Source organism: Cotesia glomerata, linkage group LG4 (assembly GCF_020080835.1).
Source record: "Cotesia glomerata isolate CgM1 linkage group LG4, MPM_Cglom_v2.3, whole genome shotgun sequence".
NCBI classification, from domain to species: Eukaryota; Metazoa; Arthropoda; class Insecta; order Hymenoptera; family Braconidae; genus Cotesia; species Cotesia glomerata.
The window spans coordinates 8,111,644-8,132,516 of NC_058161.1; the positions used below are offsets into that span (position 1 = coordinate 8,111,644).

Sequence of the window (20,873 nt, forward strand, 5' to 3'; positions counted from 1 at the left end):
TAAATTTGATTATTATTAATTATTGTTAGTTTTCAGATAATATGCTCGTTTTCCTTATTTTTAACCGAGATTAATCTTTACTCTCTAAACATGAATTAGTGAAAATTCACTTGAATAAGTGAATTTTCACTAATTTATGTTTAGAGAGTACGTTTGTTGAATTCAAGAAATTTCAGTTTTATTTAAATTAAAAATTTTTCAAATAAAACGTTTGTTAATTATCTACATTAATTTTCTTTTATTTGATGCCTGCCCCCCCCCCCCTCTGACCAGCAGTACTCGCTTCGCTCGTGCCGCAAATGTTGGGGGCAGGCATCAATTTTTTTTTTTGATGCAGTACATTAGATATTTTACGTATTTTCGACCGGCTATAAAGAAAAATAGTATACACCACACGGGCAGAAGTTTGAGAGCTTTGAACTGCGCGCCATGATGCCCGAGGCTACGCCTCGGGCATCATGGCGCGCAGTGCAGAAATTTCAAACTTTCTGCCCTAATAGTGTAATATAGGGGAACTTGGGGCACGAAGGCCCCCCTGGGGCACGACGGCCCCCCTCAAAAATTTGGTAAAAATTTTTTTTTTCAATTTCCCTCAAGTTATTACCTCTATAATGTTTTTATGATATTTTGAGCCAATATGTGATATGTGGGGCATGATGGACCACTCGAAAAAAAATGACAAATTTAAAGAATTCATTATTTTAGGCCTTTTCAGGTCAATGAATCAGAATGAATTTAATTAAACTGAAAAATTGAATTATATCGCTTATAAAAATTTGAAAACACAGTTTTTTTAAGTTAAAACAGTAATAATTTTATTATTAATTATTGATCACGGTATCCTCTGCACCAAAGAGAAACCTAATCTCAAAGTTTTATTTGAATTCGTCCAAGGATGTCTTACTCTACGCAATTCATATTTCTAATTTTGACTTGATAAAAATATAAAAAAAAAGGTCCGGTTCAAGATATTACGTATTTAAAAAGCTCAATCTGAAAACTCAACCTGTAATTTCGATCAATGTAAACTAATGTTACCAATTCATTGCTAAATACCATCTCTGTATTTTTTCTTGTATACGTAGGTTTAAAACCTCTAAGTGCAATAAAAGAAATTAATTATATTTTTAATTATTATCTGTTTAAAACTAATTAACAGCTTAATAATAAAATTTAAAATAATTTTTTAAGACGTTAACAAAAATTACACTTTGAATAAACCATGAATTTTTTTTTTATATGATTTTTTGGGGAGGGGGCCGTCATGCCCCAGAAAAGAAAAAAAATTTTTTTTCGATTTTTTGCAAAATTTCGACTGATTCGTTCGAAATAGATGGAAAATAAATAAATTTGATGGTTGAAAGCCACAAAAAGGAAAAATCGGCCGTCGTGCCCCAGGCTCCCCTACTATTATATTAAAATTGATTTTATTTTTTTTTTTATAAAACAGCTTTATTGCAGTATAACGAAAAAGCAGTGAGCACTTAGACGTAATTATATTAGTTCATTGATTCTTTAGCAAATGTTTTGAAACTAATTACTCTAAAAGCATTTATATGTAGTTCAGAAATTAATAATAAAGTTCCATTGCTCTAAATACATGGTAAAATGGAAAAAAATATAAAGTAAAGTTACATTAGTATTTACATTCGTGATTATGGAGCGCGTCTATCTGAGCTTATATCTATTCTCGAGTTTCATCGTATTACACATTATCAATATGAATTGAAATTAAGTTTACTTATAGTTTGAATTCTTGCTGATTCTTTTTCAAATTATTATATCGATCTATAAAATTATTGATGACTATTTCTGGTTTTGTGTAATGGTAAAATGAAGATTGAAAATAATTTTAGAAGAAAATTAATAATTACTTCGAATATTTGGCACTTGTAGACATAAATATTAAAGCGAATTACTTTTGATAATTATCAAGTTGCTTTTTTAAAATGTCATATCAATAAACGTGCAAAAATAACGGTAAAATTTGGTACAAGAAATAAATCAGATTATCACAAAATTAAAGTGACCCTAATGAAAGCTCGATTACAAATATTTGTTAGGTTTTTTGAGATCGGTCACTAACACTGTATTGAGATTTGAATCTAAAAAAAGAAGCGAGAAAAGTAGGATATCAGGCAGTAGTCGGATATAGTGTCAAAGCGATTCGTATATCGTTCATACGTTCATGGGATTACACATTCAATGTATGTACCTATATACATATATTTACCAGTACAGAGCTCAGTCATAAATCTCTTGGTCGCTCTGATCCGCCAGTCACGGTAGTGTCACGTCCATATCCTCAATCCTACTACAGCACATACAGTACACAATATCAAAGCACATCTATTCATATCCTTTATGCTATCTCCAGTCGAACTACCACTATCACAATAACACGCTTCCCTCCTTTTGTCTAGCTTGTAATTTATATTCTCACGTTCATACATTATTGCAACAATAATAATCAGAACAATAACGGCTCAAATAATAATAACAATAATAATAATAATAATTTAGCTCACAAAAAAAGAATTTAATTTTAATGTAATTATTTACACAAGTATTAGAGTACTTAAGTACTTAGATAAATCAATGTGCTTCTGAAAACAGAATTAAAACAAAAAAAGTAAAATTAATTAGTGTGAAAAATTAAAATACATTAAATTTTATTTCTTGTTGCAGAACAAGATGATAAATATAACAGGTGTACAAATTAAATTAAACAACGTGCTCTTGTGTACTTTATTCTTACGTCTGGTTGTAATAATTTACAGGCGTAAAGAAAAAAAAAAGCACGATGCGAAAAAAAAACATATACAAATAAAGAATGAAAGTGTTAGGAAAAAGATATGCTAAAACGAATGAATGATCTGCAAGCTGGGTTGGTGCCTATAAAATTTCCGGTTTTTGTTCTCTTCTAGTTTATTTTTTTCTCTCTTTTATTCACTTAATTTTTTTGTTCTGTTTACTTTAGTCTTATATTTTTTATTATAAAATATATCTTTTACTCTTATTTTAGTTTCTCGGTGCTCGCCTCGCAACCCTTTCTATTTGTATTATTTTGGTTGTCCCATCGTAGGAAGAGTAACGGCGGCCAATTTGGTTTGTAGGGGTTGCGGACCGGGAAAATGCTGTCAGCCGAGTAGGTAGAGGCGAATGAATGAACGAATTTACCTCCCCAGAAATAGTGTGAGCAAAATTCTTGGACAAGAAAATTCACGCTTGTTGTATACATGCCGGATATAAACAAATTGTTGTATGGTGTTCCGCGTTAGTGTATAGAAAAACATGAACGTACCATGCTGAAAATCTATTCCATTCAACACTATTTTTTGTTTTCTATAGAATAAATTGATGTTTGTTGTTAAGAATAAAGAATCACTCTTGATGAAGTATACAATCTACTTTTCAACAAATTTATATTTTTCTCACGCATTTGTTTCATTTCATTAATAATATATTCATATTTTCTTTTTCACAGATATTTTCTATTTTCTATTTAACAACAGTCGCCGGACTTTGATACTTTAAGATGCATACCAATAAATTTTTTGAACAATTCTTTTTCATTGATGTTAAAAAATTGCTAACAAAAATTTTTTGCTTAGTCAGGTAGAAGTAAAATCAGTAGACTATACATGAACAAATAGCTTATTCTAATTTGTCCGAAATTGGCGGCCTTACTGGGCTCATAAACTAAAGAATTAAGTCAGTAATTTGTAACTCTCGTCCTAACAATCTGGTGTGACTTCTAAACTATGTTAAATGAAAAACTCGGTCTTAGAAAAAGTTTCACTGATAAATTAGGACAATTTACCAGCTTTCGACGACAACTAGGTTGCTAGTCCTGGAGAAATTAATTTCCAAATTTACTTGTGGACAGATATCTACAAAAAAATTACAAGCAGTTGAATCTAGTACAAAATCTATCACTGAAATTTGTATCCTCATAAATTAATATATGCGTCAAAACTTCATGGTTGACGCCATTTTACATAAAATTCACTACCTTACTTAACATTTGTCGTAAAAAAAGACATAAAATTTCAATGGTATATTTACTACCGATAAAAATACTGGAAGATTAATTTTTTTTGTTAAATGACTGCGTTCTTAAAAATTAAATAATTTTCTATTCAACTTTTCATTCTTCCGCCTCAATTGTGTTATTAAAGTACTTTTAGACATGTTAGATAATGTGTCCACGCGTTAATGTAGTTTTATACATTTTAATGCTTATGATATATTTATATATTCGAAATATATTTATTCAAAAGAAATTTTCTTGAAAATTTAATGTTAAATTCATCATCAAAGAAAATTTACCGTATAATAAAAAAAAAAATTCAAAATCCAGTTCACCGAACACACGGAAATGAATTATTGTCCGACATATTGTGATCAATGGAGTATTTTTCTAATTATAATTAGATATATAAATAATTATATATAAATTTTATAGGTTTTATAATTTGAAAAAACTAAATTTTAGTTTAATAATATTGAGTATTTACTTAAGTTTTTTTATTTAATTTATTTTTTAAGGCTTTTTCACTTTAAAATATATATACAATAATAACTAATAGTAACAAAAAATTATAATCGTTTTTAAAGTACATTTTTACAAATAATATTTAACTAATTGCATGAAATTTTATTAGAATCATGATTTTATAAAACTTTATGACAATTCAGGGTAATTCAGCAACAATTGATGATTGACGTTATTATATTCTACACCAATTGATAATTACATTGTATGATAAGATGTACGTTAAATATTTATTGGCTGTAAGCATAGTAAGTGTTGATAAATGGACAAAAGAAAAAGTAAATGCAGTTAACGCATTGAGATAAATTTTAGGGCCATTTCTGAAGCGATCAAAACGATTGACAGGTATTGAATCAGCATCAGCAAATGCATTGAATGCGAGAACTTGCATTGTAGTGGTTTGACAATGCGTTGTATTCCAAAGGTCTGCGTATTATTAAACGTAGTAGCTAGCTTGTACGAATAGCTTTGTCGGCAAAAGCCTTGTTTAATTCAGTATAGAACTACATCATCTATTTGCAAGTGAGTGCACTGTATTTTGAGGGAGGATTGGTATACTACTACTGCAGTATTTACAATTTTATCGAATAATACCTTGTTCTAGTTTCAACGAGATTAATTCTGTCAATTGTTTTTATCGAAATATACATATATCTATTGGCGTCAAAGTTGTTATATAACTAGCTGCATGTTGTGTTCCTGTACTATAGCTAGTTAACTTGTTTTGTCAGCATAAAGAAATAAATAGAGTAAAAAAGATTTGAGTGTTCCTGGCGTACATTGCACAAAGGAAAACGATTAAAAAAAAAAAAAAAACAACCTATTGACCTTTAGACCCTGCGGTCGAGGATAAGCAAACAAGAAGTTACCTTCCGTATTTTGTAAAAGCCAATACGTCTACGGAGATTGCTCTAGACTACCATTCTAAGTTAACTGAGAGAAAGATAGGAGAAAGTATTGCCAGTGAGAAATAAGTGGAAAATCGTTCAACATAGGCCTGATCGAAATTTTTTTCCTTGTTCTTTAAATTCACAAAAACTTTTTCCAAAGTTATTCGAGAAATTGCTTTGCCACTTGAGGAGAAAATTATCAATTTACTTTCCTTTTTTATCACTTGTAGTTTATTTGAATTACTTTTCCAATTTATTTTTTTCAATTTTGTTTTATTATTTATTTCTTTTTATTAATATATTTATTTATTCATTTGTTAGGACATTCCGAAGATATTCGATTTTGTATCAATTGCTTTCTTCAGCGAAAAATAGTTGTTATTTATACAAAATGAACCGTTTAAAGTTTGAAAAATTTATTTAAAAACTTTTAATTTAAATAATTGCTGACTCATTGAAAATCAATGAAGAATATCCAATTCAACTTACATAAAAACATTCATTAGAAAAATATAGTTAAAAAAATTTCAAAACATGAAAGACTACATGTGTAGCGAATTTCTTCAATATCATTCTTACCACTGAAAATCAAAATAAATTTATGAAATAAACAATTCAGTAGACAGGAATTTTTATTTTTATCGAACTACAAGTTTTCCCATAAAAGAAACTTTGCTTAAATGAAGTTATAAAAAGTGGAGAATTTAAATGCTTATGTTTTACTTCAAGAAATTTTAATCCCATGCATCGGGATAATTTTTGTGGAACAGTTATAATATTAAATATTTAACACTTTTGTTCGCTGATTTAGCAGTGTATCAAATCGGCAAACAAAAGTGTTAAATATCTACCATAAAATTTTTTGTTGCAATGACGAAAAATTTTATATCTTTCGGTGAATTCACAATAACAAATCGATGTACCTAATTCACTCTGATGTCACAAAAAGATGACTCCCAGATTTAAAGTCCTGATTACTATAAATCTCACTAACCTTTAGTATAACTTAAATTTTCAAAATTCAGCTCTTATACACTCCAGGAAATTAAACCCATAAAACATAGTAGTCACTTTGTGAAATTTCTTGAGATAGAAGAGACTTAAACTAAGACTGATCGTTTTGGGACTCGACAAGTTTAGGAACAAGCCATCGGTCAAATCTAATCACACAGACTAAATAAAAAAGTATTCTTTTTAGAGGTGTGCGAATATTCGAATTTACGAATTATTCGAATAGTAATATTCGATTTTATTCGAACACTATTCGCACATCCCTCATTCTTTGTCTTCTACCTAATAAGTATTAAAGATAAAACATAAGAACTAAAATATTGACCGGGAAAAAGTTATAACTGTTGTAAAACCTCACTAACTATTAGCGCTGTGGAACAAGAGTGCATTTTTCCGTTGTTGTAAAAATTGATGAAAGTTTAAATTACTCCATTCCCATAGGGGTTCCCGTTTACTTTGTTGTGCAGTAATTCTTGTTTATTTTTTCGCGCGAAGTTACTATTTCTAATTCCATTTTGTTCTGCCGTTTCTTTTGATAAAAATTTAATTCCTTCCTATTTATAAAAAAAAGTCCAATCATGAAAACTGAAAAGAGTAAAAGCCATCGCAAATAAGAATAAAAAGAATCGTATGACACTGTTTGGTATAAAAATAAAAAAGAATCGTCATAAATAGTGACTATTTATACTTGTAAGACAGAGTAGTGCAATTGGCACTACCGCGACAAAGTAAATAATGTAGAGTAAAAAAAGGATAATGGTTCAGAGAAAAAAAGAAGGTATAAAAATCTAGTGTGCTGTATTCTATTCTAGATAGCAGTTCGGCCCTTTTCTAATCCCTATCGATACATCAGAATTACCAGTAGTATATACTCAGTAGAACTTGTGATAGTAACCTTGTGTTGGATTCGAATCCATTCGCTGAAAGCAACCTACCATTTTTTACAAACTTTTTCCTCTATTCCCATTGAGGCTCAAGCTTAACTCTCGAGCTTAACTCCATATACAACTCTCTAGTTTTGTTTCCTTTTCTTTTATCTTCTCGTTCGTTACTGCTCTCATACTTGTTGTATATTTGATATCGTGAGTAACATAAATTGGCTAAGCTACATCACTACACTATATTTTCTCTTTCGGTACACGGGGCATGTACTGCAATTTTTGATGATTCGTAAGCTCCTTACAAAGCCATTACATTACAAAGAAAATATTGGTTGTGGAGAGTACAATATTGCCGTAAAGACGTCATAGCTTTTCTATTCACATAAACTTATATATAACGTATACGAATTCAGTTCTTCTTTAGCAGTTTTTTTCTATTATTTTTATCATTCTATTTTTCTACTTACGTAGTCTTTCTTATCCTTGGCAATGCGCAATATCATTCCAAGCCAGTCGCTTTGTCTTCTTAACAAAACGAGTGAGAGGATATGGAAGCTGCTCAAATGTGATTTCCTACGAATTTTATCCGATTTCACAATCGTGACTTTTCTCTGTAACCAAAAAAAAAAATTGGTTTTACTTCATAAAGCTTTTCGAGGGAGTTCAATTACCTCATTGTTCAAGTACTTTTACCATTTTAATGTCAATAAAAATTTTTTTAATTTAACGTTACCGTTTTATATTACGGAACCACTAGGCCAAAAAGATAAGTACTTCAAATATAAATCTTTAATTAATTTAACTCATTCATTTTATTTTAAAATCCATAAATTTTTACTTTTATCTCACTATTTATTCTTCTAATTTAATTATCTTTTAACTAAATATAATTATGTAATTATCAAACTTATTAAATACTTTTACCTGGCATACTTTTAACGTAAAAGTGACTTATATTTTTTTTATGGGTAAGCATACTAAATTTTGAAGTATAAAAGAAAAATCTAATTTTATTTAAGATAATAATGAGGAATTTTTATAGTATTGAAACTCCACTCTTTTATTACCAATGCCATTAAATTTAAGAGTTGTATTAAAAGTAACGATGAGTAATTTGCTTTAAATTTTATTCTTTCTTATTTATTATTACTTTGAATTTTATTATTGGACCGCAAGATTTTTTTTATTACTAATTAAAATATTTTGATATAAAAAAGCAGGAAAACAAATGTCTATATATGTCAGTCAGTATTAGAATTTTTTTTTAATTTTTCGTATTATGAAAATCAGTGATTTCCAGATTTTTTATTATTAGTTTTATATTTCAAAAAAATAAAACTCGATAATCAACTTTAAAAATTATATATAAAACTTCTTAACCGGTTATCTATACGCTTTGCTTAGTTTCCAACCAAAAAGTATAATAAAACTCTCAAAAACTTTTTAAAATTCAAATCAAGGGTTACTTTAGATAATTCTTTTTACGTATTTTCAATAAAATTTTGGATTATTAAAAAAAATTTCTCATCAGAAATAAATGCTGATGCTTCTTTGTATAAACTGTAAACTGGTACGTGTCAGAAAAATTGATTTTCAGTGATATCTGACAAAGCAAATGTGAGAATATTGATTTTTGGTTTCTCAGTAATTCTAGTCCGACGACCGCGAGTAGGCTGACCTCTCTTATATGCTATCTTTAGCTGAATGGATAGCCAAGTAAGTCCCGGAGCTTTCTGTTTGCCTGGAAACCGGAAGAGATGCACTTTCTAGCAAATATGTTAAGTCAGAGTTTACTTTTATGCTCATCTTTTATTTCCTTCTCTATTTCTTATTTTAGCGTCCTTTATTTTCATTCTTTGTAATTCATCACTCCTTTCACGATCTTTCTTATGTACATACACTCTCAGGTCGTTTAATAAAAATGTCTTGGCTCCGAATTAAATCACTCTACATCAATATACCTCGAAATGTCAATTCAATTTAAATTATAGTTCTATTCAAACTCAATTCATTTAATTTAATTTATTTCCTCTTTTATATTAATAAAATACCTAACATTTATTTGAAAAAAAAAATTCTTGCAATTATTATACTTTATAAATATTTTGCTGTTTTTAAAAGTTCATTCCATCACATTTTTCATTAAATTATTGGTAATTGATCCAGTTATAGCAATACTATTTTTTAAATTTAACTTAAAAGTATCTAAACCATCTCGATTGTGATTAAAAATATCGATTAAATCATTAAGCCAAAGTTTTATTCATAATTCATAAATCTCGATAGTTCCATTGTTACTGCAGATTGTTAGTTTGAATTATTTTTTGCATATATCTTTTATATAACTCTTTTTATCGATTTCTTTATCATTAAATTGATAAAAGACACTTGAATATTATAATGAAAGGAACAAAAACAGACAAAACACTCCATTCTCGAATAATTGTGAAAATTTTTTTCACATTTATTTATTTCACTTTCAAAGCCAGTAACTTTTCTACTTTGATATGTGTGTAAATCATCCCACAGTAAATATAATTTATGTAATGGCACTATAAACACATAAAAACTTTCTGTGAAGGATAGTTGACAGTTAGACAGATACTTTTTGACTGATTGGTAAATAGTAAACACTTCCGATCCTAAGCTTCAAATTCTGCTCAGCGTTGTTATGTGGGTGTTGTACTTTGCAACACAATGAACCTTGTAGAAAAAAAAAATTTTTTCTGTTATTCTTGCAGAACTGTTGTCTTTGTATATCACCAAGCTGGTATGAAATCAATAATTCAACAATAAATTTCATCCTGTCGAACTCATCACACTAAAATCTCATTCATAAAGTACCGCCCTTAATATTCCACAAGCACGTCAACGGCAGAGCTTTTTGATAAGGGATGGAATATCCTTTACGACAAAATAAGGAAGTGTGAAAAAGATGATGATGAGAGTATTCGAAATCCCATATTTTTCTTTATCCTCTATAAGCCTCTCTAAAACAACTTTAACCTCATTCACCGCACTATACTATTTTATTCTCCCTTTACTTTATTTCACTGTTTCATTTGATGTATCTTCTCAATTTCTTCAGTGTAAGCCTGTCATATAGAACACGTCATACACTATACTATTCGTTTATATTTCCAAGGTAATGTCTATGTCATTATTGTTGTTATTCGTTTTTTTTTTCATTTTGTCATTATTATTCTCTGCCAAAGTATGTATTTTATATACGTATTTTAATATGACTTACATCAAAGCTTTAAAGAGTCGAGGATATGTTGAGATGAGTAGTGTTAGTTTACTACACTGTAAAAAAAAACCGGTGTGAGACCATGCGGTGTACGGTGTTAAACATTCCGGTGTTAAATTCAACAATAAAATCGGTGTAGCACTAACACCGTTCGCGGTGTAAATTTTTTTTTTCGGTGTTAAATCGGTGTTATAAATTTTCCAGTGTTGATAATATTTTAATTAACACAATTTTTATAATTAAACTTTTTATGTTTAATAATTAAAAATGAATAATCAAAAAAAGTTAATATTTAATTTAGAAAGTTTAAAATAATAAAATATTAAGTAGATAAAAATTTTTAATTAAAATAAATACACTGTAAAAAATTTCGATGTAAAAATGGACCCGGAGCATTTTGGGAGCATTTTGGGACATCATATAAATAATCGGAAACTTCAAAATAGTGCATTTTAGTAATAATTTCATAACTTTTAAGTCTTTTTTTTAAGATTTTCGGAATACTTTTAATATAATTTTAGAATCGATGCAATTTATTTGAAGCAATTTAGTTGAAATTTTGTCCTTAAAACTTATGTGGAACCTTTTTTGAATAATCTTAAAACATTTTTTTAACTACTTGAGAACAAATTTTGAATACTTTTTGTCGAGTCGAGTCGTACCTATACGATAGACCATGAACGTGTGTGTGTGCAGAGTAGAATCATGCATGTATTGTACTATACAATTACATCTATATCTGTTGAGAGAGAGCGTGGGCGTACGAAATCAGATGACTATATCTATATATTAGCTCTAGCTTCAACGAGAATTTTCTCGAACAATTTCGGGAGACATCGTAGGCGACAAGTTGCGGCGGATGCGCAGAACGGTATAGCGCCGATCGGGGCCGTATAGGAAAAACCAAATTTACTCGTGCGGTGGCCAGTACCACCAGTTGCTCTGAGGCCCTCGAATCAGCAGTAATTTTTACACAATCGCTCTCGCATATTACGCATCATACAGTACAATTGAGATATTCTCAAAAATCACATCGTTTAACATCATTTTACTTATTATCATTCGAATCATATTCATTGAATTCAATTACTTTCGGTAAAACGCAATTTTATAGAAATTACACGGTAATTCGGACTAACGCCATACATCCGAGCTGTCTCTCACTCTTTTGGTTATTGATGTCCTGTGTTTTTGATCATTCCTCCTTGGCTTTGATTGTTTCTCTCTCACACACACACATACAATCTAAAAGCACTCTCCAGAAGAGTCATCAGTATTCGCCTACATTTGGCAATACGCATTAAACTATTCTCACCAAGAGATATTTTATTAACAAAGGCTCAGGTCCTTCCTGACGAAATAACAAAAGCTCAGGTCCTTCCTGACGAAATAACAATAGCTCAGGTCCTTCCTGACGAAATAACAATAGCTCAGGCCAGATCCTGATTAAACAACAATTACACATTCATACACATTTATTTCTTGTAATTATCATCGAGGAGGTTTTTTTTATCTGATCATCAGATTTTTCCTCCTCTGGGACAATAAATTTCTTCCTGTTGTCCCAAACATCGAGTGTAATTTATTTAAATTTCCTATCCATCTACACTAATAATCAAAATTGAATTTTAAAAACTGAAGCACGAAATCTCGGCACTTTGACGAGGTTTCGACAAAACACTTTTGAGACATTTTTCGGATATTTTTTAGACAATTTTGGAACATTTCTTGGACAGTTTTAGAGTGTTTTTACAACAAATTTGAAACATTTTTACGACAATTTTGAACGTTTTTTAAACGATTTTCATAGAGATCATTTATTTTTGCACAGCTGTAGATTTGTCCCGAAATTAATGGATAAAAAATTTTTTGGACAATTTTAGGACGTTTTTGTGACAATTTAAGAATTTACGAATTACCCATTTAGGGTGAAATTAAGTAATTGTAAGCTATAAGAGACTATGTGTTACAATATGAGTTTATGTGCAAATGAAATATCTGAAAAAAAAAAAGCAAAGTTATCAAATTATTTATTTTAACATGTTTAAAACATCCATTATATTATGAGAAACATTATGGTTACGATAAAAATAATTATTATATTGTTCCTAAACATTTAATATTGTAAATATTATGTAACTTGTTGTATAACATTCATTAAATCAATTTCTGCATAATTTTATAAATTGAAAATTCTTAAATAAATGTTACTTGTCTTATTTTGATAAATATTGAATTCTAATTGTGTTTCATGGATCATGTAATAATAATATTCATACTATTATTTTAACACCGCTTTTTTTACAGTGTATAGCGTTATGAGATGAGAATTCCACTAGGATCGTTATTGCATACTTGTCACAACATTTTTCTTTTCAAAGAGAAGAAAAATAATTGTGTTTTTTTTTTTTTTTCTGTAAACAATAATTCTCGTATCAAAAAAGTATTGCATCTCGTAAAATATAACGCGATAAGCGGACTTTGCTATTGTTACAAAATTTTGAATCCACTTCGTTACATAGCATACCTCCATTATAATATAATATCTATAGATATATAGAGATATCATTCAGCAAAGTTTTAAACCACCGTTTTGCCATGTATACCATCATACATAGACAATTTTTTGAAAATTAATTGTGACCTGATTTTAAGAGTTAGTATCGGTTAATTAATTGAAAAAAATACATATTTATATATATCGGAAGAGCATTGTTAGGGGCATTGGTAGAGTCCAATAGATTCGCTTGTTTCATTATTTATTAATTTACCATAATTAAAATGTCTTTACTAGATCAATGTTTAACCAGAACTACTCATCTAAGTACCTTAAGTTAAGTACTACTTCTCTCAAAAATAGTTCGACAGCTCTCATTGTCTGTCGATACCTATATACATTTTTCTCCTATCCTGTGACCTCGGCTACGTTTGGTGACCCACTGTCACTCTGGACTCAAGCCCATCGCCATAACCATAATAAACATAATCGGCTTAAATAAGTTATAAATAATAACTAGATATCCTATAGGATATTATATGGACACTGTTATGCATTAATGTGTTAAGTGCTATGGGAATCCTATGTACTTAACACACTATTGCATAACACAGTCCATATATGCCTTAAAATTCTGCGTACAACTATTAGAAAGACAAACTAAAATATTGAGAATTTTCCTGTCTCAGAAAACTCAGCTCAATACTATCTCCGAGATATATTTCAAACCAAAAAGTTCAGACTATTAATTTTTTGAATGAAATTTCACTAATACAATGACATTTAAAAAATATCTTCGTAATATGCTTTACTTTTTATTGAGTTAATTTTTTTAGGAAAAAGATCTTTAAAATTCACGAGAAATAAAATAAAAATCAATATACAATCATTTTGTTTTGTTTCAGTGTGATTTTTCCATCACTCATCGATTTATTGAATAAGTATTAGATAAAATTTAAGATGACGAAATTAATAGCTTTGTATTTCAATTTTCAAATGTTTTTTTTTATACTTTCATCTATAAAAATGAATGATTTTAAAAAAATCGGTAAATTATTGGTTTTATCTCGATTTTAGAAAAATTTCAATATTAGTGTTTTACTGAAGTAACTTTTGAATTTCTGGTTGAATCGATGAATTCTAAAGAAACTTTTTCTTTTATTCAAAAAACAACGTCGCAGTTTAAAGTTTTCAAAAAAGTGCTCTATCAAAAAGAGCTCATAACTTTCTATGAAGAAATTTTTCGAGCCTTTTGAGCTTGTACATAGAGGGTAGTATCAAGGATGGCCTTCAAGGTCAACGATTTTACAGATTTTTTTTTGTTGTTAGTTGTTAATGATAATAATTAATAATGTTTTTTTTTTGCCATTTACATTAAAAAGACAAATTAAGAAAAATTCATCGAGTGTATTTAAATTTATTCTTGTGAATTTTGAAAGAATTTTTCACTCTACATGATGAAAAAATGGTAGAACGATGTTATCAAGTTTATAAATTAAATGCTGTTATTAAATTTACAAGTGAATGTAGAATGTGGAAATTATTATTTGTAATTTAGGTGTTGAGTAATCATTAGAATACATTTATGCGGTGGTTTGTAGAACATGTATGTATATAAGTATATGTATGTGAATGAATATATTCATTTTGCCTGCATGTAGTAGATAGGCTCACAATCAGTCTTATAATTACAAGTCTCCAAGTATAACCCTCAAGAGACGTTATTTTGAAATCCACGAAGCTTAAGTAATCACCACTTACGCCAATTCCGACTACACTTTATGTTTAATTGTCATTTTAATAACATGACTTGATATACATTTATAGAGTTGCTATTACCAAATTATTTATTCTAACCTTTTAATTATTTCGAATTTAATTATTTTACTATTATTTTTGCTTATATTAATTATTTAATACTCACTACAGCTGTTTCGGTTGATAGTTTGTTATTTATTTTGCAGAACTTGTTTATTTCCCAATTAATTAATTAAATGTTTTTATCGTTATGTCATCAGATCAAATTAAAACACTGGAAAAATGAATCAATATTTACAACACAAATATATCCGTATTAATTATAAAGTTTTTTTATAATTGTCGTTTATTTACCTTTCTCAGTAAATATTAAATTAAAAACATTTATTTTTCAATGACAAAAAAAATATTTTTACACTGTTGTAATTAAATTTTCTGGTGAAAAATCCATTTTTTTGTACAAAATTTTCTGTTAACACATCTCTTCGAGCTTGAATGTATACGGAAAATTTATTTTTGAGTTCAAAGAGCTCAAAATTCTCCGATAGAAAATTTTTTGAGCGATTTGGATTCAAATATAGCGAAAGTTCCAGGAATAGCTTGCATGAGCCAACCGTTTTTTCAAATTTTTTTATACCTTTTAAGCCTACCAGTAATTGATCAATTATAACTTCTTTTTTTTTTTTTTAATATTCATAGTTAATAAAAAATACGTAAAAAAAATTGGAAAATCGAAATGGAAGGAAATTTTTATTTAAAATAGCTGAAAGAATAATTTGAAAGCTCGATTTCGGCAATTTACTTTTGAAGTACAAAAAGCATTGAATATAAATAAAAAATACATTGAAACCTTTTAGTTTATATAAGATAGTTTCCCATTCGAAAGCTATTTAGTATCGAGTTTTATAACTCATCGTTAAATTCAATGTGAAAATGGAAACTAAAAATCGTCAACGGATATATGGGAGCCGTCATAAAATTACAGAATAAAAAAAAATACATCAAATTTTTATCAAAAATAGTGTCTCCGGAAAAAATAAAGTAACAATTACGAATGATCAGGGAGATTGTAATACGCAAATATAAATGGTAAAATAACTTATTTTATTTTGATTTTCGCTTGTGTTGGTGCCAAGACATGAGCACAATTATTCAGCTTAGAACGGTATGGAAATGGCTGGGAGCTGTGTCCCTGGGAAGAATGATAGAGAGCGAGAAGAGAGAGAAAATAAAGCAAGGTGGAAATATGTCCCCTGGAATAGATGATTCGTTGTGCTAGCAAGAGCTAACCCGCGAATGATGAATCCCACCTATGTTGTCTGTGTCCTCTGCGAGCCAGCATAGTTAGAGGATTGAGGTGGTTTGAGTAAAAGGATGGCTTTGGCCATCCATGACCGTTTCACAACTAGTTGAACTAGTAGTACAGCACTATATTCCTTCCGTCGATTACTGTAGTTACTATCTATATCAGAGTACAGAGAACATGAGCGATAGCACTGGAAAATTTCCGTACAAGTTGACACGATGAATTTCTCTCTTGTCACCACACTCTATATCTGTAAAGCCACGCATGGTCAATTCGAATTTAGCTAACGAGATTACGTGATTAGATTGAGTCAGCAACTTCAACTAGCTCGAGTGTACTTGTTAATACTAATTCAATTACAGAGTAAGTCTCAAGTTATTTTAACAAATAGACATTTTACCCAATTAATTACTTCATAAAAAATCTGACGCAAAATATGAATCCTCAGTCGAAAAGTTAATAAAAAAAAGATTGGAATTTTTAAATAATAAATGAAAAAACAATGTTCATTAAGTACTTTTTAAAAGCTTTTTAACTCGAAAAACTGACAAAAAAATATTAATTTTATTTGATAACAGCAAAAACACTTATAAAAATTGTAAAAATGGAAAAAAAATATAAACAATTAAACAAAAACTAGGTGCATGGACTCCAACTATATATTAGCTTATTATTTAATAAAAAAATGATGGGGACTTTAACATGCATTATAGGAATAGTTCCCATAATATATAGGAATAATTACCAAAGTATATAAGGTTCATTCTTATATATTATAGAAATAATTCTGAGGTGGATATAAGAATTATTCCTATAAATTATCGGAATCATTCCTACAAGTATAAAAACCACTCCTATGGTATTATAGGTAGCATCTCCATAAAGATTAAAACTAATCTCATAATTTCTGTGAAAATTTTATGTAACTATGGGAATAGTTCCCCATTTTTCTTTTCGCGTAGTAATGCCCATGCGTAGCCTAAAACAGAATTTTTTTCTTCCTTTATAAATTTTTTAGAGTTTATTTTAGTTACATACACACTATAAAAAATTTTCGGAGTGAATGATTTTTAATTGATTTACTCTTTACGGAAGTGAAATTCACTCCAAGACGGATTTAAATTATATTATTAATAGATTTCATTCCGCGAGGTAAACTTTTTTTTTTTTTTTGTGAATAACAATAATAAAATTGTTTTGACTCGTTTAAAAATTATAAAATGCGTATTTAGAGATATTAAAAATTACAGTTAAAACTATTTTTTAATTTCTGTAAGGATTCTAAATTAATAATTTTTTTATACAAATGTAAAAAAAATTTTTTTTCGAAATTCGAATTTTTTCTAATTAATTTTTTTAACTTCCCGCTAAGAAAATCAAAGATTTTCAAATATCGGGAAGTTAATGTTTTTACCCTGTTTTGTAAAAATCGAGTTTTCATCAGATCTCGACGTTTGGAGGTCACAGGAAGCTTCTCTGACTATCCCCGCGAGGTTGTCACTATGTCTGTATGTGTGTGTGTGACTACGTGACTCGCTTATAACTTTTGAACGACTGAACCGATCGGAACGTACCAAACGGCGTTCTAAAGAGTTTCTACAAACTTAGATTTCCTGTGAATTTGAACCGATTCGGACCAATAGACTTTGAGAAATTTTGAAAAATCTAAAAAAAAAATAAGAAAAAAATTTTTTTTAAGTGGTTTTTTTGGAATAACTTTTTAACGGCTTTATCGATCAATTCTAAAAACTAATCCACCTTTAAGCTTGAAAAATTACATCGATCGGCGCTAATCCGGTCAAAATCGGTTTATTCGTTCGAGAAATATCGTGAACGAAAGAAAACCGAAAAAAGTGTTTTTTTCACATAACTTCGACATTTCTTTTCGGATCGTTTTTGATCAAATAGAATAATTTTTAGAGCTTATAAAACTGCGTCGATCGCTGCCAAGAACGTTGAAATCGGTTGATTTTTTCGAGAGATATCGTCGACGAAATATTTGGAAACAAATAATTTTTTAACATAACTCCGACATTTTTTGGAATAACTTTTAAACGGCTCTACCGATCAATTTCAAAAACTAATCAGCTTGTAACAAAAAAAAAAACCACGTCAATAGCTGCCAACCACGTAAAAATCGGTTTATTCATTCAAAAGTTATTGCGGTTTAAAAATTTGAAAAATTGTGTTTTATCAAACTCCTATCAGACTTTTGAGCTTGAAGAGCTTAAAAACATAAAAAAGTTATCTCTTTAAACTCAGAGAGTTCAAAATAAGACATAAATGGTATTTTTGAGCTCGGAGAGCTTAAAAACATTAGTGCAATTTTAAGCACCTAGATATGAAATGAGCGGGAAGTTGCACGGATGGCTTTCAGGGTCTACCGTTTTTCTAATTTTTTTTTCTCGAATTCGGATTATTAAACAAAAATTTTTTTTCACCGATCGAAAAAAAATTTTTTCTGGAAATTAAATTTGTTTTTAGTATAGAAACTCCGCACTCGGATGTCTTCTGGATTAAAATCTAGATTCACTCCGGAATCACTTGGAAATCGGTTCACTGAAAAAAAACTGCGGATTCACTCCGAACGCGGAGTATTGAATTGCTTCACTCCGGTACTCCGGAGTGATCCGAGTGATGGGGATGAATGTGGAGTAAAATTCCCTCCCAATTCTTCCTATTTTTTACACTGTATAATGCGTTATTAATGCCAAAAAGGTATATATCAAACTATACGCTCTTTTGGTTTCGTAGAACAAAAAAAAATTTATTTATATTTTCTGACTTTCTCTCATAAAAATTAAACGTTTTAAACTCCTGATTAAAAGAATAAAAACTTTCCGAAATTTGAAAAAATTATAGAATTCAGTCTTTTTTTTTCGACGTTTGGGGGCTTTTTTTTTAAATTTCAATTTTAATAATTATTTTACAATTTCTGACCATAGCAATTGTTAATAATGTTTAATTAATTTACAATTTTTGATATACTGATGTGTTTTTTTAAACTGATGATTTTTTTTTCTGTTATCAGATAAAATTTTATCACTAAAATAACTTAATTAAATATTAATACTGAACTCTAATTAGAGAAAGATGTAAGTTCACAGAAGGCCAGTCAAGTATTTAAGTTTTTTACTAATTGTATAATTAAACACCACAGGTTAATTTAACTTAATTATGTCCGCGTAAATTCAGTGCAAGTATAATACTTCGGGTGATAATAATTTTCCAAAGTACTAATTGAATAGTTTGAAAAGTTGTTTATAATTAATTATCACATACAAATGAAAATAATAGTTAATTAAATTGAAATTTAATCTATTAATTAATTTAATCGCAATGCAGGTAAATATATACTTCAATGAATGTATTTAGTTTATTAGAGGAGATGCGATGTAAATTATTTCGTAATTAAATTTATGTTTGTATAATTATTATACTAGTACTATTTGTAAAGAGGAAGTTTTCGCCAAAGTTTATTACCATTGGAATATTAAATTTAAGAGATTACGTGCAGTTATGGGTATAGAGAGTAGACTATTTAGAGAATTTTTTGTAAGGACTCTATAATCTTCATTTTATAAGTAAAGTAATGTACTCTCTTAAATCGAAATATTGACTATAGTGACTATTCACTATTTTTGCAGTGCAGAGTAGATCACTAATTCAAATAGTGGTATACTTTTCACTACTAAATAGTGAATAGTCACTATTTCATAGTCGAAAGTCACTATTTCCATTTAAGAGAGTAATACGAAGATTTTACGCTTTGATCATGTAATTTTTATAAAAATTAATATTACTACCGATAGTGACTTACAGTAACTTTTAGCATTACATACTAAAATTAATGAAACACGGAAAAAAAAATTTCGTTCTGGTAATGTAACTATAGAGTTACCACAACTATACACAGTTTACTGTTCGTTGTAGAGTTACAGTAACAAAATGTTATTTAGTTCTGATAACTCAAGGCTGTTGAGCTCTCAGAGCTCTGCGGGATTGTTCTCAGAGCCAAACGGTATAGTTGGGAGCGCTCTACGTTGCGCAGTAGTGGAGTGCGCTGACATATTTCATAACCTTCTAAAATGACAAACAGAATTATTTTATTACTAATCCATATTATTAAAAATATATGAGGACAATTAAGTTCCCAATTTATTTATTTAAGGAAATAGGTTTTTTTTTTGTCAAATTGAATTTCGTTAGAACAGTTTTGTATTTATAGTTTTTCAAGGTTCATTTGCAGTGACTGTTAATTTAATTTATTAGTTGAATATATTGTGATAAGTGATGTTATCGAAATACATTAAAAAGATCCCATTTAACACTAAATAAAATTTGTTTTCGTTTATTTATCTTTTCTTGTGCATATACGGTAGTGATTTTATGTCCAATATTTATTGATATAATTAAGAAAATAAGATAATTTTGTGACGACCATATTTTTATTTTACAAATAATTTTTATTTGTAATATAAGTTCTATTATTATTTTATTTCTATTATAATACTATTCTTATTTGTCATATACAATTATTGTTGGCAATATAAATTCATTCTGCCGCATGTATTTATTAAATTATCAATGCTAAATCGTAAAAAAAATTATTAAGCAGACTTCCAAAAATTTGTTATAGTCTCAGAACGATTCTGTAGAGTTGGTAAATAACGTTTAGCTCTCAGAGCTCAACGATGTAGAGTTTCAGGGGCCAAACGGTAT

General features: G+C 28.9%; 1 protein-coding gene across 8 annotated transcripts in view; it reads left to right on the forward strand.

Moving 5' to 3' along the window:
• LOC123264275 overlaps positions 1-20,873 on the forward strand; it is a 175,176-nt gene that overhangs the window by 88,424 nt on the left and 65,879 nt on the right. Inside the window, exon 1 of one of the 8 annotated variants that reach the window (XM_044727491.1) lies at positions 16,595-16,606. The exons of the other annotated variants lie outside the window; for them this stretch is intronic. The gene's annotated coding sequence lies outside the window, so the exon portion shown is untranslated. Of the gene's footprint in view, positions 1-16,594; positions 16,607-20,873 lie in introns of those variants that run through there. 8 annotated transcript variants of the gene reach the window in all.